Raw genomic sequence first — 25,255 nt, forward strand, 5'->3', positions numbered from 1 at the left:
GCAAGTGTATGTTCTGAACAGTACTTAATTAACCAGAGCAGATATGTCTGAAAATGAACTGAAAGACTGAAGAGGACTTTATGAATTGTTGTTCTGACTTTTCACATGATATGGAGTTTAAAATGACATTTAAGACTAAAGCTCATTTACGTGTGCAGTTTTATATGTTATAGTTTATAAAGTATATTGTAAAAGGGTTCATAGTAATATAACTCCAAACCATCATTAGGGAATTAAGATCTGTTTTGTTTAACCAATTTTAAGTTATCCCTAAAATTGCATCTACATATTTGATCTTTCAAACTTCTGGTCTCGGGCTTACATGATAAACGTTATGCCCGAAGGATGTGTTGTCCTTTCGACTTTGATGCATTCTAAAGTTTAATATATTTCCATACATCAGTTTAAAAGATACATTACAGTTTATTGGGATTCGTGTTGTTTAATTTTTTAGTTTTCTATGTTGTGTCATGTGTACTTTTGTTTGTCTTTTTCATTTTTAGCCGTGGCGTCGTCAATTTATTTTCGATTTGTGAGTTTGACTGCCCCTCTGGTATCTTTTGTCCCTCTTTTATTAAAGACACATGATCTTCGCTCTGGAATCATTTAATATCGTAGCTATATGTCATAACCTATTGAATTAAAGTTTTGGTTTGGTTTTATCGATTCCTCAGATGCATTGGAATGGTATTTTATACCTCAGTTTATCGTTAGATACTATTATACACCTTGTACTATGCATGTTTTGTTGCTGACATCTACGTCATTTTGATCTCTGGTGGATAGTTGCCTTTTGCAAACGTACCTGATCTCCTTATATATATATATATATACAGATCTAACATTGTTGGGTTGATGTTTAGACGAGTTGTATATACATATATATAAAGACATACTTGTGACATCAAAAGTAAAGAAACAAGGAACTTCTAAATTTGGGTGTTACAAACAATGCGGTAGAAGCAATTGTAAGTGCTGTAAAGCCGCCAACACTGACCACTCTTTCAGCAGCACAGTAACAAAGCAGCGATACAACATCTATGTTACATCTAATTGCAAAACGGAAAAGAGCATTTATATTCTTACTTGTGGAACTTGCAAGCTGCAGTATGTTGGTGAAACAGAAACTACATTCAACATCACACTTAACAATCACCGGTCGTTCTATACAAAAGGAAGAAACTGTCCAATTTCGAGACACCTCTTAAGAACAGGACATACTTTTGATAATATCACCTTTCAAATAATTGAGGTAAATCAAAATTGGGACTCCGAAAGGAGAAAACAGAGAGAAAGGTTCTGGATGCATCAGCTACGTACTCTTGAACCTGATGGACTTAATGAGAGGGATGAAAAACAGTTCTACCCAAAACCAAAGGAATAAATCATGAATTTCATTCTATTTAACTAAAACAACTATTTGTTTAGATTTAAAAATTGTTATGTACAATAAACGGCAAAAATATCTTTTATATACCCCATCAATCAATATTTTAAACTTTTACACAAAAACGTCAAGCTACAAAGATATTTGTTTGTCATGCATCCGATTTCACCTAGATAGATGCACACGCCCGATGAAGCTAATTTGTTTAGCGAAATATTGCGTGAATAATATATAAAATATAACAACTAATTTTATAACACTCATTAGTGTGTTAAAGTTACATTCTTAGACACTTATATAATATATATATATATAAAACAAGTCTAAAAGGGTACAACATCACCAAAAACACGATAAAACGAACAATATGTTAGATATTTCGGATAACAGATATCCTTCCTCGGTAATAGCACGATGACAAATGAATCATGTCAAATCAAATTAAGACTCTATCAAAATCTTGAAATTAATACAATTTAAGCGAACACTGGAACAATTTTAAAATTTCCAAACACGGCGCAAAGACTACAGAGATATGCCAAAATAATAATAGTTATTTACGATGTGAACTGGCACAACTCTAAATTCCCAAAGGTGGTGATAGTTGAGATGTTAAACAACTGCGTGGGAATACAGTCCCAATAAACAGTCCTGACCGATCGAAGCTGGTATGATATTTAAAATATGACAGCGGTAGAAAAATTGCAACAGAGACTGCGTATTTAAACATTCCAAATATATAGTAATTTGATAATAAGAAAAAGGAGTAATAAATTTTAACTAAGGTTAAGTAATAGAACGTGGCTGTGTATTTACACATCCCTGACAACTGTAATTAAAACTAGTATAAATCACAAATTCCTGAAAATTGTAAGTGTTCAGTATGGGAGCCGGAGTTACTGGACACAAGTGATGGCAGGAAGTTAGTGATGGTAGGGAAAATGAGTGATTCTTTTATGTTTTTTCATTAATGCCTTTTCCCGAGCAAGTCTGTCGGCCTTTGACCAATCCTCGTTGTGATCTATGATGGTGATGGTAAGTTTTTTTTAGATCAGCTTTCGTTATATATTATATTTTGTAGTGTACTGAATCATAATTATATCATCCATCGCCCCGTAACATTTATCGTTGACTATTTATTCAGTCATTTAATATATATATATAGGGATTTGTTTTCCATCTATTTATCGGTATTGTTACACAATCTTTTAGACTCATATACTTTTTCCTGTTTGTGTAGTATTGTCAATTTGGATGATCCAATACCTATAAAGTTTACTGGTTGGTAGATTCTTATAGACTCTATATATATACGAGTCTAAATTGAAAACTACGTTCAAACCTATGAGAGCCCAGGTGGTTGTGTGGTCTAGCGGGACGGCTGCAGTGCAGGCGAGTTGGTATCACGATATCACAGTAGCATGGGTTCGAATCACGGTGAGGGAAGAACCAAAAATTTACAGATCTAACATTGTTGGGTTGATGTTTAGACGTGTTGTATATACATTATGTACACAGCCATGTATCTCCATCATTGATGGCGATCCGTTGGATACATCTGTTGTAGAGTTGTCACTGACTCAGACGTACTTATATATATAGGTGTGAGTTCGAATCCCGCTGAGGGACGGACTAAAATTTGTCAGTATAAAATCTAACTCTAACACTGTTTGGTGTAATTTTCAGACTTATATATATATATTCCTGACGAAACATTCTAAGACCAGAAACAAACAAAAAACAGCTGAAATATTTATTGAACAATTATTGCTGAAAATGTGTGTGCGTGGCGAAATTATTTTTTTGCAGAATAGTATTTATTATTTTCAGTTGATCACATTTTAAAACATTTGTTTAATGATAAAAAAAAATATCTGTCTGTTGTTAAACCAAATAAACATGATACGTTTATGACGTCATTAAGTATATAGCTGGATGATATTTTTCTTTGAACAATTACAAAGCTGAAACATTTATTATTGCGATAGACGCACTTTATTTTACTCCAAAATACTTTAACCTGCAGATATGCAATTTTTAATTTGTTATGAATAAAATATTTTGTGTGACAGCAAGACCATAAAATTAAATAAATTAAAGGTCCATGATTCGATAAGTAACAACAATTATATGTACATGATCTAAGTCATTGATTGTATAGTAAAAAACTACAATATATCGGCCATAACAAATGAATATGTCCAAGAATTAACACCACTTCGGTATAAAACAAGAATCACTGCATTCACAAGTTTTTTACTATCTGAGTATATAAAAATTATAAAAAAGAACACAAAAATTTTTTTTTTTTTATTTTGAATGAAGAATTTTTAAGTCCTTAATTATACGTACAATATATGTTTTATGGATCAAAAACTATATGTCGGAGACAAAACAGACAACTCAAAAGAAAAAAGAAACTCCACGAAAAGTAAGATAATAGCTAAAAGCCATTACAGAAATCTTATCAATTCTCACCAAAAAGAGGGGATGAGTTGAATTCCTCCGAAATGGTTACAAGTTTCTGTTCCACGAGCGAAAAACATATTCCTATTCTTGGAAATTGTCTTTATTTAACAGTGAGTTATTGTCAATTTGGGCCATTTTACTTGCACGGCTGATCATGCATGATTAGTCTTATAACCATGTCATCAAGTCTTTATCTCTGACAATGGCAAATTTACTGTAAATGATACTAATTTTGGTCATATAATGGGATCATCCGATAAATCATAGCTTCGTCAAATTTATTCATGTTATATACTACAGTAGATATTTACAGTATTTGTGCTTGGAAAGATTTTTGTTAAAAGAAAGATAATCCAAATGTTTCATTGATAGTCTAAGTATGTTCTTATGTATCAGTAATATTATATAAGATGTTTGGGGTTTTTTTTTCAATTTCTGTTCATTATGTTGAATGTTTACGTGTAATAGTGTAATACCACCAAATCATAGTACGTTTGCATACGAAAAAGGGTTGAAAAATATCCCCTTGAATTTGACAGTTGTAGGAATTAATCCTACATGTCATTGCAGTTGCATATTTCTGAGTCTTATATCTTGGGTGTTTCAAAGCACCACTTTTTCTTATCTGGTGTTTCTACTGAATGATTTGGGCTTACATGGTTACTATAATTATACACGGATGAAAAAAGAGATGAAAATTTGTTAACCCCCAGTGATGTTTTACCAATGCCAAGTATTTCTCTATTTGAAACGGAAAGAAATTCTGCACATTTCTTTTTTGGAAAAGTGCAATATAAGCACATACAAGTCGGTATAGTCAATGGTGGTTTTACACCTTAATAGTTTAAACAGTACTTATACCGTACAATTAGTAAAAATATATATCATACTCCCTTATTTGAATACACACTATTCGGATATGATTGGTTAATTGCTTTTTATCATTAATATTTTATGTCATTAAATTAAGTGCCAAATGGGGGTATACTTTTAAGTTTACTGTTATTTCTTTATGTTGAAACCATGTGAATATTAAGAAAACATATGATTACCAATTTCATAATAACTACATATATGAAATCATACAAAATAAATCGTTGTGTAGTTACATTTTTAGATCTCAACGTATTGCGTATAAACTTACTCAAATTACAATATATATTTACGAGGTTTGAACCTGCCAACTGGAGTATATCGTATGGATATGCATTTTGTTTTTTAGTTAAATAAAAGTAAACAATTTTTTCCCGAATTCATATCATCGACAAAATGTAAGTTTCAAATTTCTAAAGATAATCATATTATATCATTTGATAAGGAAATAGTAAAAGTCCAAAGAAAATCATAAAGACTCAAAAAGCCTTTTAATTCCAAACTTAATGGGAAAAAATACAATACACAACCTGAGAAGTTGAAGCAAAATATGCAATGCATTCCTATTGCAGATAAGTAATCAATGATGTGCTCATTTGAATCCATTACATTTGTCAGAAACAGAAGGAAATATTAATCTATAAATTCTTTTCTGTTCTGATCTGTCATCTTACTGCAATCTGGTTTGCTATATTAAGTCATATTCGAATTGATTGAAAGCTTCTTAGATTAATGGATATCTAGAGGGAATCAAAGATTATGACCGACTTTGTTCTCTTGCAACAAACAAATACTGTATGGTCACGGTAAACAATTGTGTGATATTATGGGAATATTGACATTTAATAAAGTTCTGATACGTAGCTGTCATCATGCAATATGTTCTTTGGAGTCTGTATGTCAAATATAAATGACTTATTTCCTTTTGTCAGACACGGTCCAGAAGTTGCATAATAGATGGCAAACATACCACTTTATATATTATCTTTACAAAAGAAGATTTTATTTAATCTTTTATGGTCTGGGAGGTACATTTGTTTTTAAAATGATTTTATGTTTTTAAATGTCAGAGCAATTGTGTTTTTAACTTGATATTGTAACTTATATGATGGTGATAAATCGTTTAAGGTGGATCCCTACAGATATAGCTAATTTTTTTTCACCATTGAATTTTTTTTAAAATTTGCATACATATACTATACAATGGCCTCTATGAAAATTTGAGTTAAAAATAGTATGTCACCAGACTCGTTTCCATGGTAACGGTCACCAAAGTTGGTACATCACGTGTATGCATAAATACATACCTGATGTAGAAACTCTGGATTTTTTTCAAGCCTTTGAAAGTATTTTGAAGGGTTTGTTCTTCATTTATTACAAAATTATTATTTAAAATGTAAATAAAACACAAATAATGGCAGTTTTATTCATTTTCATTGATTTCGTCTCTAATTTCATCAACACTGCTCCACAAAAAAAAAAACACAGATTTTGTTAAAAATTTCTATTTTTCTTAAATTTCCAAAAAAATGGTCCAATGAATATTTTTTTAAATTTGACATAAGATGGTCATAACAATGAGCTTTAAAAAGAAATAAAAAAAAAATATGGGTCACCAGACTATTTTTTGCACGAAAAATGTTTTTGTGACCCCTAACGAAACAGTGATCAACAGCAGTTTTTTGTATATCTTTCATCATCGGTGATCAAAGTGTGACATATGTTGTCATATCCTTTGTTAAACTAACACAGAATAATACAGTGTCACAAGGCAATCAAATGAGAACAATTTTTTGGTTTCTATGAACAACGGTTACCATGGCAACAGGACATGAAGTTGGAAAATTCAAGTTTTTGCATTGTTCTGATGTGCAAGATTAACAACCTAACAGACAATGGCAGATCAAATACCATGATTTCAGACCAACAACACATGGCTTCTATGTAAATGTAAACAAATATTATGATACATTGTAATGCAGCTTATATTAGCATTACTGTGGTCTTAAATGAGCAAAATAAATTACTCAGAAGTTAGCGAAAATCACCAAATATATTTTTTTTTAAATTACCGATTCATAGGTAACAGTCATGCAAGTAAATGGATTTAAAAAGACTTTGTCACCTTTTCCACAATTAATGATTTAAGTTTGATGAAGCATAATGATAATACATTATATATTTCAGTTGTCATAGTAACATAACCAAAAAATGATGAAATTATAACTTTTTCAAAGGTTTTTCAACTTTCTTTATTTTGAATGCCTCAATAATCAAGCAAACATATAACTGTTATATTTACAAATGTGTAAATAGTTTACTCCTCTGATTCAGTCAAGTACTTATTGATAGTCATAGCATTATTAGAGTTCACTATGTTCTCAGTCAAAATTATCAATCCTTCAATATTGAATAGTACATGTTGCTCCCAGTCAGATATAGCATATTACTATTAGTGGCAATTCTTTTCTTTCAAAATCTTTGTTTTCTGGTTATCTGTTTGCCTCTCTAATTTCTTATTCATACTTTCCCAAATTTTCTACGTAAATTTTCCAGGGGAACATTCTGTTGCTGCATTTACCTGAAAGTTTAATTTATTTATTTGTAATGAAAAGGTGTAATATATACTAATAAACTACTAAATCTATATAATATTTCAGTGAGTGCAAAATTAATCCAATCATGCATTACAACATCAATTTAAAAAGATTATATTATACCTGACTAACAAAGGTACTCATTAAGAGTTTTATAATATGATATATGGCCAGGTTTTTGAAGTGATTGCAATAATTAGGTCAGCTGATGGGTATGCATTTTATATTGCTTTTGCCTATGATGGCCATCCTTTTTAGTGGTTTTTGTTTTGTGAACAATGGCAATTTGGAATGCAATAATTGACAATATAAATGATATAGGGAGCATTATAGGGTCCAATGCAAATAAATTCAAGGTATACATGTATATTTAATAGGTGTGACCTTTACCATATATGTGTACCTTAAATCAAAACAGTTGAACTGTTCTTTTTGGTAAAAATTTACATATATACAGCATGTGACCAAGTTTGAAATAAACATAAGTTATCTACATCACATAGTTATCTTCATTGTCAGAATTGTGGCACATAAGAACCAGTGGCAGTCTTGATAATATACTTTGTATTTAAATTATAAAATAAAGTACAAATCAATAGTGTAAAATGTGGATCACTGTGACCTTCTTTTGCCTGGAAGCTGAGTTACTTACTGAGACTCTGAGAGTGTATATATAAGTTTGCATGATCTGACACCTTTTAGTTGCTGAGATATACATTTGTTGTATATAAAATTGGATGTTTAATGTAACCAAAGTCAGTGAAGTGGAAAATGTAGGTCAGTGACATCTGTGTACAAGTTTACATGATCCTACATTTTATAGTTGAGTCTACTAAATATATTGTCCAAAAAGAAATGTTATAAATGCCTGCAAAACACCATTATCAGATTAAAAAGTCTCAAATGGAACCTAAGTTTTTTTTCAAAGGTAACTACATGTAATTATCCTAAAATGTATGTATTTACCATTGACAGTCATCCTTCATTTTTCTACAAAACTGCTGCTAATAACCTGCTGTTAAATGATGACCATGAGACCTACAATTGATAACAAATATAACAAAAATTAAATAAGTAAATTAATATAATCAGATAATATAGGATTCATAAAAAGTGAGAGTTTTATATTACTTTTTATCAATGTTGGTTGTTCAATATCAAAATAGTGAAAATAATGATAAAAAAAAGCCATATTCCATATAATAACAAGAGCATTGCTAAGTATGGCATCCTCTCACCATAGAAGACTGTTGCTTTCACATGGGTGTTTAGAATCTACAATGTCCACTTTCACCTTGACATTTGGGAATATCTTTTCTATTTATAAAGTTAAAGTCTAAATTCTTTAAATTTACCTGTATTACTTTCATAGTTTCAACCAGTACCAAACATTTGCAATTCTGCAACATAACTAGCTTCAACCTAATGAAAAAAAATGATAACAAATATATATAAATGAAAGTGCATGCAGTGTTCAAATACTATAGCTAAAACATATTACATTTAAAATTAACTGGAAACTCAGGCTGTTAACAATGAAATTTGTAATAATAATATGTATAAAGGCTTTCAAAACCAAATAGGTGTCATTAAATGTGTTGAAATTATACATTAATATAGATTTCATTTAATAAATTATACATATGTAACTAATTCTAGTTCAATATTTTTGTTGAAACAAATTCTGTCATGTTCTATACATGAAAGTCTTCAAGTATATATAACAATGCTTTACCACAAAATTGATTTAAAATATTGACCCTAAACTTGAAATTATTACCAAGATCTGTTAATTCATTTTTATGACTGCTTAAGTGCAAATATGAATATAATTATGGTCCTCATTATACTTTATATCTACTTAGGAAAATTTATGAATTATATGACTAAAGGTTTAATTACCTTCCAATTATTCATTAAATTAACCATGTTTAAAACTGTTTCTTCTTTTGAATTTATTTACAGGATTCTTTTGCAACTGCAAATATTTTCTTTCCAGTTTAATTCTCCTTTTTCTTTAAGTATGGCTGATGAATTCACAGACAGTACATTCAATCCATTAAGGAAATTGTTGAAATGTGTGGCACAAATTCCTGCATGTATCATTCCTGAAAAATATGATATGAAATGTCAGTCTGCACATGTATTGGTTAATTAGATAAACTATAAACTCTTTAGACTTGAGTTCATAATTTTATTTGGAATATACAATTGATTTTTTCAATTTATATAATATGATTGTGAATTCATGTTTACCTTTATTCTTATAGATCACAGACTCACATTTATTTCTAATAATGTGGAATGAGGGTGGGTGCCCCCCTTCTTAATTTTCTTTTTTGCCTTTATGCATTATCCTGCATTCTACACATCATTCTAAATGACTAAATATGTAAGGTTTCCGACCACTTGGTCTCTGATCACATGCAAAAGATGACTTAATATGAAAATTCTGATTATAAAATAAAGAAAACTAATATTTTGAGTTTGTAAAACATTATTTTTGTGAATGAATCATTGTGACTGCAATTGTTTACTTTTTCAATTCTAATTTTATTTATGCTTATATAATTGCTACCAAATAAGTATTTACAAAATAATCCTCTCCTTTTGGATGCAAAACTAAAAAGCCCCTTATGTATAGATAGATGTCTTTGTGTACATTGCAGAAATGATAAATAACTTCCAGGGGCAAAATTCCAGAAAAATTACTAAGTCCAGCTTCATAAAAAATTTGGGCAGCACTTCCCCTCAAAATAAAGCTTTTTACCCTCAAACCACATAAACCCCAGACCATAATAGAGGGGAATTAAAGAAAGAAAAAGAGAGGTGCGGGGCAGGTTCATTTATTCAAGACATGAAACCATACACCTTCTCCAACCAGTAAAATGTGTAAAGTCTAAAGAGAATATATAATAAAGAGAAAATTGAACTCTCTTACCATGTGCAGCTTTTGAATTGATAACAAATCCACCAGTCCCATTTTCCCCCTCGTTTCTACACTGTCACACATGATATGCAGGTTACATGCACTGCAGCTACAACGATATGGTATGGACAAAATGCTCCACGGCCTCCACCTCCTGGTCCAAGCCTTGAAGGTCGTATTTCCGTTCACAGACAGTATCCGCAGGGGACAGTTTTGCATCTTAACGAACATATTCTGCACTAGGTGATCATCAGAGCTAGCCGTCGACCTTCTTTCCAGGTTCCGTCAAACGAAACATCACTGTCTGTGATCGGACGCCGAATTTCTCCAACTCTCAAAAACTTATATCATATGATATTATAAGTTGAGAATCATTTAAGACTGTGTGAACTTTCAGGCTGAAGCTATTCATATTCTTTATTTTTAAAGAACGCATGCATTTATCCTTTATGATAAACCTTCCTTTCTTTTGAGCGATGAGCTGTAACTTGGAAGTTGTTTACGCGTACACGTTGACAACAGACGACATCGGAACTGTTACCGTGACCTAGATATACAGGCGATATATCCTAAATTTTTAAACGGGAACCAGTTTTACATCAGTAAAATGTTGTTATCTCCCTTAGTATCGGAAGTCACCTTAACTAATAGTTAAGTATAATATCTAGCAGGATCTGCGTACTCTTCTGGAGCACCTGAGATCACCCCCAGTTTTTGGTGGGGTTCGTGTTGCTAATTCTTTATGCCCGCGTCACACTGTCCCGATTTTTATATACGATGGACAACCGAATGCGAAAATTGTAAGTTCGTACGAAGTTGGTCCCGATCTCGTTAAAATACCAAAAAGTGACCGAAGCAAGTACGATGAATAACGAAGTCTATACGATGGTGCCGAAATTATATACGATAGCAAAAGATGGACATACGAAGGTTAACCGAAGACGTATTTAAGCTTCATATCTCAGCCTAACCCTACACGATGGATCACGAAGGCTACACGATGGATTACGAAGGCTACACGATGGATTACGATGATGGCGCGATGGCCATACGATGTCTAAAAGACGTCTGTACATAATACACAGGAAATTGCTTGCTCATTTTTTTAACCTGCTGGTTCTAAAGATAATATTAAAGGTATTTCCAGTTACTGAATGTTTTGGTTGATTTCTAAAAAAAATAGTTTATGTATCAAATATGCATATTCAATTTACCATTTTCTGCATGTGTCATATACAAATATAGTGTCCATATTTGTCCCCAATATGTTTCATACGAGGGGATGCCACGCTCGGCATTGTCTTGTTTGAACTGTAAAATGTGTGCACTAGTCTGAATAATCACCCATAATTATGCCCATGTTTACTGATCTATCTTAAAGGTAAGGTAATGGGTTCGTTGATCCCTTTTATTCAAAAAGAGCTCTTTCCAGGAGAATATGATAATAATATAGACAAAAGGAAGGATGTGGGGAAAGCAACAAATGCGGCAAAATATGACATATAGAAAACAAAATGGTTATGGAGTAAACATTCGTGTGACAACAACTCAGATGATACATAAAAAATCAGAATAAGGAAGAAAAAAATTGTTTCCCTATATACGTGTACCTGCAGTGTTGGTGTACGAGGCGCGTTTATGATTTTCATTATGTTACTTGATATGAAAAATTGACAAAAAATAATAATTTAATTGTAAAAGTAAACCCTGAGCCTGTAATAGCTGCTCTTCTTGTTCCATTTGAATTATTAGAAACAACGCTGTCGCCTTTCTTGTTCTCATAGAATTAAGATATGAGCTCCATGTTTTGTGAACGTCTTTCTTAACTGTCGTATTAGACTGACAAGTGCATATCGCGCATGGCACTTTAAATGTATTTTAGCGCGAAAATTAACTTACATTTAGCTGGATGTATTGCCGTCGTAGTTCCATCTTGTCGCCTTCGTACTTTTATTCGATGGCAACACGACGGGATTACGAGGTCTTAACGAATTCGTGTTGCCATCGTAAGACCTTCGGGTAGCTTCGTGATTCATTCGTGTAGACATCGTAATGTCAAAACTGCCCGATGGAAACGATGGAAACACGAATGCAATACGATGTTCAAAGATGCATTCCCGGTGACATTACGATGGCGAGGATGGTGATACGAACTCAATACGAACCCTCAACATCGGACGCACCTTCGGGGATTTTTTAACATGTTAAAAAATTTAGAACCCTTCCCGAAGTTGTCCCCGAAGGCTAAAAAAGTGGCCGATGGTTCTACGATGGTTAAAGATGGCACTACGAATAGCCCGATCTGGATACGATCAGTCCCGATTTTGAAAATTTTCATAATCGTGTTGCCATCGGCGTAAAAATCGGGACAGTGTGACGCGGGCATTAGTTTTATATATTGTGTCAGATGTACTTTTGTTTGTCTGTGTGTCTTTTTCATTTTTAGCTATTGCGTTGTCAGTTTATTTTTGATTTATAAGTTTGACTGTCCATGTGGTATGTTTCGTCCCTCTTTTACATTAGGCGGTCTGCTTCAGCGTGAAAGGTCATATGTCAATATGCACAATCCATTTAAGAAGCTGGTAGAACTTAAGTTTCTTAAAATTAGTTTGTCCATATTGTATTATCTAAAATTAATAATGGCTCATTTTAAAGTAAGTACTCAATGAGTTTTTATGATATTTCAACATTGCTAAACTACTGCTGATTTCACATAAAGGTGATACATTTTCACATTTGTGGTTTGATTTTTCATGGTATTAGACTTATTATTCTGCCATTTTGTCAAGAAATGAGAAATAAAAATATCTAGTCCGTACATGCTTAGCTGTCATGTTTTACTTTGAAATAAGAGTTTCTGGTCTATGATGATCATTATGGGATTGATATGATTAACTAACATATCGAAGTAAGTATCTAGCCTATAATTGAAAAGAAATAACTGCATACATTTTTTTTTTTAATTAACGGTCTACAATCACGTACAAGGTTTTAAATAAACAGATCATAGATACAAGGATTGAAATTTCGTTTTTGCGCTAGACGCGTGTTTCGTCTACAAAAGAGATGGTGAATTCCACATGCAAAATAATATCATATATTGATGCTTATAAGGTTTAATGACGACAAATTCATATGTTTACAGTTGGATAGATTCGGAATACAGATATCGACCCTGATATTAAATAAGATAAATAACTAGAGGCATAATAAATTGAAATTATAGTATTAACTACGTCAATAAGTATAAAAATACAAATGTTTTTCACGTATTCAGTGCTATTATTTCTGTTTAATAACTGATAAGAACATAATGTGGGTGTCTTTAACGGCACAACAATAATATCATTTTCGTGTTAAACAAATATTGTGCAATCACTCGAGATTAGTCAGATACATGTCTTTTATGAAATGAAGATGTTTTGAGATGGACATTTAAACTAAAAGGGAAGAATGTTCAACAAAATATTTTGAAAATTACTTTTATATTTATAACACCACAATACAAATGAGTACATCTGACTCCATTGTGTTCTCGTCTCTCTTTTTTTTTTTTTGTATTATAAATGGAAAAATGAGTTTTGATACAAAATTGCTCAAACGAAAATATGCAAAACGACGCGAAAGCAGTATTACAATCACAATCACGAACAAGATGTGTCGGTGTATCACATCACAAGCATCATATGTTTGCGTTTATAGATCTCAAAATACCATCATAGTCTCTGATCTGTCGTTTTCTTATCCCGATTGATAAAGTTTGTTGCCTATATTTGAACATGTGTAATCTACTGATATTTGAACATTGGTTAACAACTGTTGCTAATATTTGAAAATTTGTTATCTATTGTTGCTAATGTTTTAACTTTGGTTAACGATTGTGGCTAATATTTGAACATTTGTTAACTACTGTTGCCTCTAATTAGCAATATGGAGACCCTTCTTTGTACTTGTTTGGCTTTCTAAATATTTTGATCTGAGCATCACTGATGAGTCTTATGTAGACGAAACGCGCGTCTGGCGTATTAGATTATAAGCCTGGTACATTTGATAACTAATTATTTGTGTGAACATTAAAAAGTGGAATATGTAAGGGAGTTAGGATGTAAAGTATCGGGTATAAATCAGATTTTTTAATATACATTTCAAAATTGAAATTTCACAACAACAAAAACAGTATGTTATATAAGAATATTAAATATTTATCCGTTTTCACTCCATAATTCACATATATAAAATCTGGTTATTATTGTAGATATTTCACTTTGAGATTGAATAATTTTAGTATTATTGTAACCTGTGGAATATCTCCTTATACCTTTGACAAGTGGAATTATTGGCTATTAATTCCTATATTGATTACCCTATATTCATTTCTCTAACACCTTATTCTATAATGATCTATACATTCTACTATAATAACACCTAGTGTCAAAATGGAAACTCATAGATAGACATACGCAACTATACAACTTAATGAAACTATGGAGTACAGTTTATTAACAGAGGTCACCGCAGCGCAAACATAGACTTCTATTGGAAATTTTAATACGCAATTGTGAACATATATTCGTTTTGAGTGTTATTTTTTATGCGACACTTTTATCCATATACTGTTATATTTTATCACTAAAATGGGACCAATTTTCAGTCTAAATCGGTAATTATCCATTAAATTAGTCGTTAATTCTTATAAAAAAAGACCATCCAAAGTCCAAATGTGGAGCTGGATCTGCTTTCTTCTCGAATCACCTCAGAACACCACCGGCGTTTGGTGGGGTTTGTGTTGCTTAATCTGTAGTTGTCTTTGTTAAATTAAAGATATTATTGCCAATGCAGAATGATAGATTTATATAACTTAGGAAGGATTTTTTCATCGATTTGGTCATTTGTTACTGAAATTCATTATAAATGCACGGCATTCAAATATATGTAACGACATCTTATAAATAAAGTTGGGTGAAGACAAAACATAACATGTAGACGCGCGGGAAAAGTTAACGCATCGTTCACTCGTGTACACTTCATGTGAACGCCGCGTAGACTCTACGTTTACTTCAGGATTTATTAGACATAAAAAGAGAACGGGCTTTTGAATTCACGTTTACCTCCTCGTTTACGCAAACAAAATGATTTGATTTGATATTTTGTGTTTTGACGCCACTTTTAAGCACCGCATTTAGCTATTTCGTGTCCGCCAGTTTTTATTGGTGAAGAAGCCACCGACCTTCGATAGGAAAACTGACAATTCTAGTTAATCAAGATTGGAGTCGAGTGCAACCGCACAGGCGGGGTTCGAACTCACAACATCAGTGTTTACTGGCTAGTGATTACAGTATTAACTAATAAGACCACTCGACCACTGAGAACCCTAACGCGAAAAATGCACGTCTTTTGAACAGGAGAACAATTAAACTTGAACGACATTTTTGAAAGATCTTGATGAAAATAAACCCGTCATAGATACCAGGATTAAAATTTTATATTTACGTCAGACGCGCATTTCGTCTACAAAAGACTCATCAGTGACGCTCGGATCAAAAAATGTTTAAAAAGCCAAATGAAGTACGAAGTTGAAGAGCATTGAGGACCAAAAATTCCTAAAAGTTGTGCCAAATACAGCTAAGGTAATCTATTCCTGAGGTAGAAAAGTCTTAGTTTTGTCCAAAATTCAAAGTTTTGTTAACAGATAATTTATAATTATGAACATATCAATGATAACTCAAGTCAACACAGAAGTGCTGAATACTGTACTGGTGATACGCTCGGGAAAATAAATCTCCACCAGCAGTGGCATCGACCCAGTGGTTGCGTTTATTTTCTTATACTTAATGTGATAAGGATTGTGTTTTGTTTTAAACGTTAAAAACAAACTTCCTGAGAGCGATCTAGTGCCGTGTGCGAATTTATTTTGAACATAGGAAAGTAGGCGGAATTTTTCAATCACTAGTATAAATTTGCATAATTATTAATTTTATATAAGATTTTAGATAATCATATACATATCGTGGAAAATGTATAATTTGCAAATTTTTTGCATACACTTTCTTAATTTATTTCTTTATTTAATGTATAAAATATTAAGTATGGGATGCAATTACTTGTTTAAAAAGATTGGGTGCTGAATCTCTATGTAATGTAGTCATTTCGTCAAGTTAAAAAAAAAGCTGTCAAACTAAATTGTATACTCCCTTAACATAGAATATTTTAAGATAGAGCTGGTTGACTTTTCCATAACTTTGAAACTATTTGTCCCAATCGTAGTAAACTACACTATCAAAAATAAATTCAGATAAAGCAGGTGCTTTTTTTTTTTATTTAAATATTTCTTTCTTAAAAAAAATGCACTACGAAATAACTGTGATCTCGGGCCAACCTCTACTATTCAGGAGAAACAAACATGTCTAGTAATATCTTCATAAAATCAGTAATTACCTTATATATCAGTCATCAAATTGTAGTTAATGCTTGAGATTGTTCTGATTATTACGGACTGAACTTTTTACCCCATTGTTTGTCATAAACTGAAGCCCTGTGTGTTGACTGTCCAGTTCTATTGGTTATTATTTCGTGTGTCATTAGCAGAATTATTCATTCATTATTTCCCAAACACTAATATTTCTCATCACAACAAAGCGAAATGATCAGATTTAATCTGTCACCGACTCTAATTACTTGTTTTATTATCGAAAATACATTGGCTTATTCTTAAGGAACTGTCATAAGATATTGGAAAAATTTTAGTCATAGCTTACGCTAATGTTTTCTTTCAATATCCTGGTGTATGTTGCATGAATTTCAATGTGTTATCAACGAGCCTTAGAGAAAACGTTTTAAAGTTAAAAACAATATCTATATTCGAGATATATCTTTCGTCATGATTTAAAGAATGAGAAAATTAGTTTCCTGTTATTTAAAAATACCGATCTATATTATAGAAAAATAACCTTGATGGTTTTGCAGATCATCAAAAAGAGAGATAGTATAAGCATTTTAAGATATATGAAACATTAAAAGAACTAGGATTCAGTTCATGGTTAAAACTAGGATGTGGCCGTTAGATATAACGTTGTACAACATAAATATTCGAATGCTAATTAAACAAGCGTGAACAAGCATGACTTAGAGATATAAGTTGTTGGGAAAAGCAAAAGTTAAGAACACCCCTTTACCAAAGTCATACTATATGATCATGACGTTCAAATATTCAATGTATTTAACTTAAATAGAACAAACACCGTTGTCTTAAATAAAGTGTTCAGTTGTCAAGAAGCTTACCAACAAACCCATATAATAGATTTTCAAAACTTTATTGCAAATCATTTTCCTTGCTTCTATTTTGAATATAGATATCAACAAATAAAAACAAATTTACTATAATCAACTATTATTTCATTCCTTTTTGTCTAAATATGGAATGGTCTAACTTTAGGGATCAATCCATATGCTAACTGACTATATAATCAGATATGGAAAGGCACAGAACATGACACTTTCTGTATAATATCAAGCAACAACATAATGACCATTTTAATTGATAACGCTTCATTTAATAATTTACTCAAATATTTCCATAATTTTCAATGTGTTGCAGATCTCTTTAGTCAAGACTCCCTCGCGTGAGACAAAATTGCATTGAGTTTCATTCTTGTATCTAAAGCTTACAAAACCTGCTTTTAATTTGATCTTAAAAGAACATAAACTTAATCAATTGAAATCGCACCCAAATCAATACATGAATCAGTCCCTTCGTTACTTTTAATTATTTATCATACAAGATTAGAAAGTAACTGCACGATGTTTAGATTTATAGATGCAAACCTTTTTAATGTAAAGTTAAAATTATTTATTCTGGTATTGCAAACTTGGTAATTTCAGTTGTCCAGTTATAGACATTTCAGTTGAGAACGGAAATTAAGATGTGAATGATTCAATTATATTGTGAAAGTGATCAAACCATCACACAGACTGCTTTGTTATATTAAATTTAGTTGATCTTTCAAATGTTTAGGTTTCAGCGTTTTTGAAGAAGGTAGATCCAGAAAAGATTCCAAGACGCACGAAATCTAAAAAGTGTTATTTCTTATTTAATACAAACACAAACAACACAAATGAAGCTAGTTGGTCCGCGATAACGCTAGATTAGAAACACCTGACATTTTGTAAGACTTCTCTTTTAGAAACAAATAATGTGTCTATGTCTGCTGTTTTCTTCTTAATTGTTTACAATGGAAGAGGGAAAGTTAAGGTTATTATTGACTAATATAAATGTGTTTCAAACTCTAGCTTAATAATGCCTCAATCAAACCTTATAAGTAGTTTGTTGTTGTTTTAAAACATCTAGGAAATGTACGCACGGTCAACGCTTTGTCACCATTATGAACTTACTCAACACTTAAAACTACATCTTTTCGCTATGATCATGAAAACACGATTACTATCATTTTTTTCTTCTTTATTTACCTGTGCACTTTATTGCGGAAACATGTGTCATCATGTATGTTACAATTCATGCAATTTATTTTTAAATGAAAAAAAAAACGTTGCTGTTAGCAAATCAAAATAACGAATAATAATGAAACATACACCTAATTTTATTATGTTATGGACATGTTAACAATACATTTTTTTCTTCTTCTAACAACCAGTTTTAATTTTAAAAGGTGTTGCTCCACATCTAAATTAAGTATATGCACTGCGATATCGAGTAGGTATATTTTGTAACAAAAATTGTTCAGTACAGTATGAAAATTAAAAACAATTTATAAGTTCTCAACTTATTTCCCTGACCATAAGAATCAAGCATTGTAATCCATTCAGATTTATAATTATCAATAATTTCTTCTAACTAATATTTTTTTTTAATCCAGTATTATATATTCATATACATTACAAAATCTGTTCATATTGTAAAGTTTCAAAAATTCCATAACTTTATAACTCCATTTTTTTTTCTTCATAACTACCTTTTCATATTCACCATATACACACTTCACATTTATTCTGTCATTATCCATTTATGTACATCTAACGCAGAGTCTTTAAACATCTAAGATTCACATGTCTTCTTTAAGGGAGTACCAAAAGAGGGACGAAATATACCAGAGGGACAGTCGAAATCGTTTCTTTAAATAACCAACTATCTGATACTGGCACATTTCTTGATTGACAACATATTTGTAACGTTTCAAGGTCGTGTCTCTCAACAAACAATCCCCATCGAAATCTACTGTGTTTCTCTACTTGTATACATATCAGGCTTCATACAGAAGCTTATTTTAAATAAAATAAAAAGAAGCTAGATTTATCACTTAACTTCACATTCCGCTATACATATGATATCTTCTAACAAAATATTTCAACGTTTGGTGTATAAGTTGAACCCATCTATTCAAACGAACATTGAAGACCTGTTGGTGTCCTTCTGCTGTTGTCTGTTCTATGGTCGGGTTGTTGTCTCTTTGACACATTCCCCATTTCCATTCCCAATTTTATCACTTACAGGGTTTTAACAGATAAAGTAAAGTATGCCTCAAGTCTTAACTTTCTTCTTGCAATTGATAATGGGGTTCGGTTGAGAGAAAACAAAAATTACGACAAAGAGATGATTTCAGCTTCCCATTGGTGAATTGTTCATTTATATGAAGCAACATTACAGTAACGCGGCCTGCAATATATCCTAGTTGATACAATAATATAGAGCTTTTATTTAATATCATGATGTTCTAAATTTAAATTCATCAAATTAATTAATACTTGTAAATAAGGTCACTAGTTATTTGATTAAATAAAACAACAAGAAAAATAAATGTTAAAAAAGATATACGTTATGCACACAGGTGAATACACCATACATCATCAGCTTACACCTTTTTTTCAACTTTCAGATAACGTTCTTGTTTAATTGGTATTTCTTTATCAAAAATCTAATTATTCATATCTGGAATTGACACATCCGCGTTTTTCAGTAAAACTACATTATTTTTTTCACATAAAGCAAATGATAAGCAAACTGAAGAAGAATCATTTTATTATGTAAACAAACATATGAGAAATTCAAAATGATTAAGCAACCTGTTCATTCTGTTATCCTGAGATTACTTCTAAGAAAAGATGTAAGAAAAAAAGCACTAAGAACGTATTGGGTTTGCCTATCTAGTGTTTTTATAAAGCTGTAAAAGATTTTGAATTATTAACACTGGCCTCTTGGTAAAGGTATGTCGGTTGCAACGAGGATCCCCTATAAAATGTAAATTATATGGAATAAAAACTTTATTGTGTATATAACCTCGTTGGAACCTAAGTATCTCCAATAACTTAAGAGGTCTCAAATTCTAAAAATTAGAATTTTATGTCGCATGGGTTTTTTCATACACGAATCCGTGACTAGAAAGAATTCTTCAATTTTGTCAGTCAATAACATTTTGGACCTCCAAATTGTTTTTCAATATTCACACATTTTGATTAAAAATCATGCTGGAAAGGGAAAAATAACGGAATTATTTAGGAATTTGTTGAACTTGTATCTCAAGTTAAAAACAATTAATTAAAATGATTAAATTTAGAATTCGGCTAAGATGAGGTTATAATATAATTGGAATCCAGCATACAAGGAATTCTACAGAGCATCATACCATGCCATTCTAGCAATGATTTCCATTTACACAATTCTGTTAATAGTTATGGGTTTGATCAAATCTAGTTTTCTACACGCTCCTGCAATCCATTGCACGTTTTTCCTGCAATTTAAGATCTGTGTAAATATTATGTAGTACTGTTGAAGTTATATCAATACTGTAAATGCACGTTGCTAGTCTAAAATCATCAACTTCTTGTCATTTAATGATTTCTATTATTGTACAGAATACGTATTATGATGTTAAAATGAATGGATTGATTGTACAGGTAGTCCTTAAAAAAGACTCAAGAAAATATCAAGTATTCTCCAAATTCGTACCACTCCACAAAGGCGTCTAAACCTGGTCAAATATCATATTGAAGTACTGAACTGGTATTATGGAAAAAAGTTATCAACTTTAATTTATTCAAACACCAGTCCTGGTAAAAATGTTTTTGTCTTTAGATATAAGAAAATACTAGAACACACCCGCGAAATCGCGGGCATATACAGCTTGTAAACTGTTGTAGGAAGAATTTTTATAAAAGATATTATGACTGGAGAATTTCATATAAGGTATCAAAAGTCCTCTCCATTTTTTCCAAAGTCCGTTATGTGTTTCCATTCTGTTAAATTCAGTTATTTTTTCGTGTTTCTGGCCTTATACCACAATTATTCTTTCCCTTTGCTACAATGCATTTTTTGGTAAAAGTCAAATTAAATTAAAAACTTGCACCGCTTCAAACATGAAATAAATGAAACTGCTTATAGACCATTATTATTCTAATAAAATATGCTTCTAGGACAATCAATCAGTGCTTTTCCTTTTGAGAGCCCTATTAAGGTAGATACATGGTATACCGCCATCTTGGATTGTACAATCACAGTAAAAAATGGGTCTAGTTATTTGCTTAAATCTGCAAATTTGGAGACAGATTTGCAATTTAAAGGTTAGACTGTTTAATAATATAAAGAAAACATGGTAATTTTTTGTAGAATTCAAAATATTTAAACAAATATCATTTTTTTGGTTTTTAGAATCATTTTTTTCAAATGGGCCATTTAAGGGAAGATAACTCTTTTAGTAAAAAAAATATACTGGACTGATAGGGAATTATTTTCTTTTTACTTGTAGCAAGAAAACAAGTTCGGTGACACCATTTTTTCTTTTTATTTTCTTAAAATATATTACAAAAACTATCTTTTCACAATTTATTTCAAAATTCTATCTCATAGATTTTTTTTTATGCACACAAATGTGTTTTTCCATGTACAATCTAACCAAATTTAAGCAATTTTCAATGACATATAGCTTGAAAAAAAGCACGGTGACCCATACTTTTTATTATATTTTTGAAAAAAGCATAGTAAAATCTTCATTTTGGCTAAGTATAAGAAAATTCTGTCTCAAAAAATATTTACTTATGATCTACCTTAACATGCCAATGGTAGGATTTGAATCTCGTATAAATGACTAAGGCTCATTTGAGGGATGGTCTGAGGGGCCCTGATCCCGAAATCCCGGGCTTAAAAACATGAAATCCCGAGGTGCGTATTTTAACGAAATTCATAACCCGACATCACGAAATTTTAAAAAAATATTCCCGCATCCCGTAAGGATCAATCACGAAATCCCCAGCTTAAAAACACCCGATCCCGACGTCCCGAATAAGTCATGCCTCCCTTTAATCTCTACCTTACTTTCATTTTGGCCAAATCACTACTTTCATTTTCAACAATAATTTGTATGCCCCATTTATGGGAATTATGTTTTCTATTCTGTTCGTCCGTTCGTTTGTTCGTCCGTCTGTCTGTCCCGCTTCAGGTTAAAGTTTTTGTCGAGGCAGTTTTTGATGAAGTTGAAGTCTAACCAACTCTAAACTTATCAATATGTTTCCTATGATATGATCTTTCTTATTTTAATGCCAAATTCGAGATTTTACACCATTTCACGGTTCACTAAACATAGTAAATGATAGTGCCGATGTGGCATCCGTATACTATGGACACATTCTTGTTTCTACATGTTTTACTTATTTCAATATATATGCAACTGGTATGACCCCTTATATAGTAAATATTTCAGAAAAAAATAGAAAGAATACAGAGAGTCTCTATATATTATAGAAGTATAATAGTAGTTTACATGTGGATAAACGCGAAAAATAATTGCCTCTAAGGAGGTATAATAGTTGTAATTCTTGCGATCTAGAAACCATGATATGGAGAACGCTCTGATTGGCTCATTTATTTTTATTTTTTGTATAATCTATCATACGATTGGTTGTTCTTGTGCATGTTTAAAACCGGAAGGCTTATCTATGACTAAAAGTCAGTCTGATGACGGAAACAATATCCGGACACCTATTTAGTCGTTTTTCTCCCAAAATAACTCAATCTGAATAATCATAAGAATGGATGACAATTGCGACTATGCATGTTACCTAAAGAACAAAGAGGCATGATGATTAATTTATTGTGGAAGGAAGAGAAGCGACACACAAAATGAGGTCTTCTCGTTTAATAGTATAGATGTTTGTAAGTCTGAGTAGTCGGATATTGCTGGTCAGGCCTGATTAGTTTTTTTGAAAATGATATACGTTTCAATACAGAGAATGTATGTTCATGTTGATGAATGCAATGGATCATGTAAAAGACATCATATTATTTAAATTTTTCAAACTGTTTAAATTAATCTTAAGACTGTTCATTGTAGAAGCATATGTTGTTAAATAGGTTAAATTTTCTCTTCGTGTCTGAAGAGGTCAAGTTATTTCTCGAAAGATCTGATTCAACCTGAACACTGACACACTAATGTCTAAATAAGTAGAACGATTGACATGTTTAAATACATTTGGTATGCAGTTAACATGCAGTTAGAGATGATGCATAATGTAAAGTTATTAATTATCGTATTAAAAACTTAAATAACTAATTAACAGCCATGTAGATAGAAGCACCAAATATTTAAGGTATCAGTAAATTCTAAGCACTTTATAAATTTCGGGTTTCAAATCTCTTTTTGAATTAAACTTCATCAGGAACTTTGATTTCATATTAAACCAAAAGATAAGGTATGATTATTCAAGTTATTTGACCCTGTTAATTCTTAAGACAAACAATGATTTTAAATATGTAAAATAAAGTCCGTCAGATGTTCATAAGACAAACGAAAGATCTAAGTATTTATATATATATTTTTTTCTTGCATTCTTGAATTAGTTCTTCACGATTTGCACCTAAAGCAATACAATTAAAATTGAGAACATCCTCACTTTAAGATATTGTCATTAATGTATACATTAGGTAGAAATGACCATGAACTTACAAAAAAATAGATATATTTTTCAAGAGAAGATGTAACAGCTGTTCAACTTTTTGGTTTTCCTTTTTGGTTTAGACTCGCATTTATATGCGTGTGTGCTGTTTTGTGAAATTGTTCGTTTTAAGATTGTAACAGAGTGATGACTGCTGTACCCATATTTTGACTATTTTATTTATTATGTCTGTTTTGTTCACACATCGTTTTAAATATAACGGAATTTGATGACACTGTTGTAAAAGAGAGAGGTTTAGCGCTATGAAACCAGGTCCAAATCATCATTTTCTACATTGAAAAATGCCTGTACCAAGTCAGGAATATGACAGTTTTTGTCCATACGTTTGACGTGTTTTGTCATTTGATTTAGACATGTGATTAGGTACTTTCTGATTTAATTTTCATTGGAGTTCAGTATTTTTGTGATTTACTATTTATACTTAAACAATATGTTCAAATGGCAGTTTATGTTATTCAAAATTATTCTTTTTAGTGTCTTATTTGGAAAGGCGGGAAGATTTTTTTCTTATGCAATGTCGTAGCCACAGGAATGGCTGTTATTATACCCTTTTCTTTCTTATGTACATTAATAATGTTTACAAAACACATGATAAACATGCTTTAATGACATTTAAGAGAACTTGTTGTAATCCAGCCTGGACAGTTGTTAATTAACATGGATGTATACCATAAAATAAAAACCTATATGTAGGTATGGCATTGCACGACGGAAATATAAATTTGATTTGGTGCCGGTCAGACTGACATTTATGTAATAAAATATTGACTTTATTTGTGTTGATCGATTTATAAATTACGACATACATCCGCTTGTGCCGATTCTTCCTTTTGTGGATACAAATTTTCGATATTTGTTATAAACGTATCAATATGAAACAGAAATGGTTTTAATTCTGACCTTTTTACAAAAACAATCTGTTCATTAGTCTTTTTATCGGTCATCGTCCGATATTCACATCAATCCCGAAAGTATTTGATAACAGACAAAGATTTACTATGACTTTGAATCTTCCTATTTACCAAAGACAAAAGAGTAACTATA

General features: G+C 31.4%; 1 protein-coding gene and 1 long non-coding RNA gene across 3 annotated transcripts in view; one reads left to right on the top strand and one right to left on the bottom strand.

The window, feature by feature from the left end:
- Positions 1 to 25,255, top strand: part of LOC139513578 (secretin receptor-like) — a 120,098-nt gene that overhangs the window by 34,297 nt on the left and 60,546 nt on the right. The window lies entirely within an intron of this gene.
- LOC139513567 (uncharacterized) lies at positions 6,851 to 10,738 on the bottom strand. The gene is made up of 5 exons (XR_011662471.1): positions 10,268 to 10,738; positions 9,229 to 9,434; positions 8,682 to 8,748; positions 8,293 to 8,364; positions 6,851 to 7,310 (listed from the first exon to the last, which is right to left on the bottom strand). It is a non-coding gene; the product is annotated as an uncharacterized lncRNA (long non-coding RNA).

This window comes from Mytilus edulis, chromosome 2 (genome assembly GCF_963676685.1).
Source record: "Mytilus edulis chromosome 2, xbMytEdul2.2, whole genome shotgun sequence".
Taxonomy (NCBI): Eukaryota; Metazoa; Mollusca; class Bivalvia; order Mytilida; family Mytilidae; genus Mytilus; species Mytilus edulis.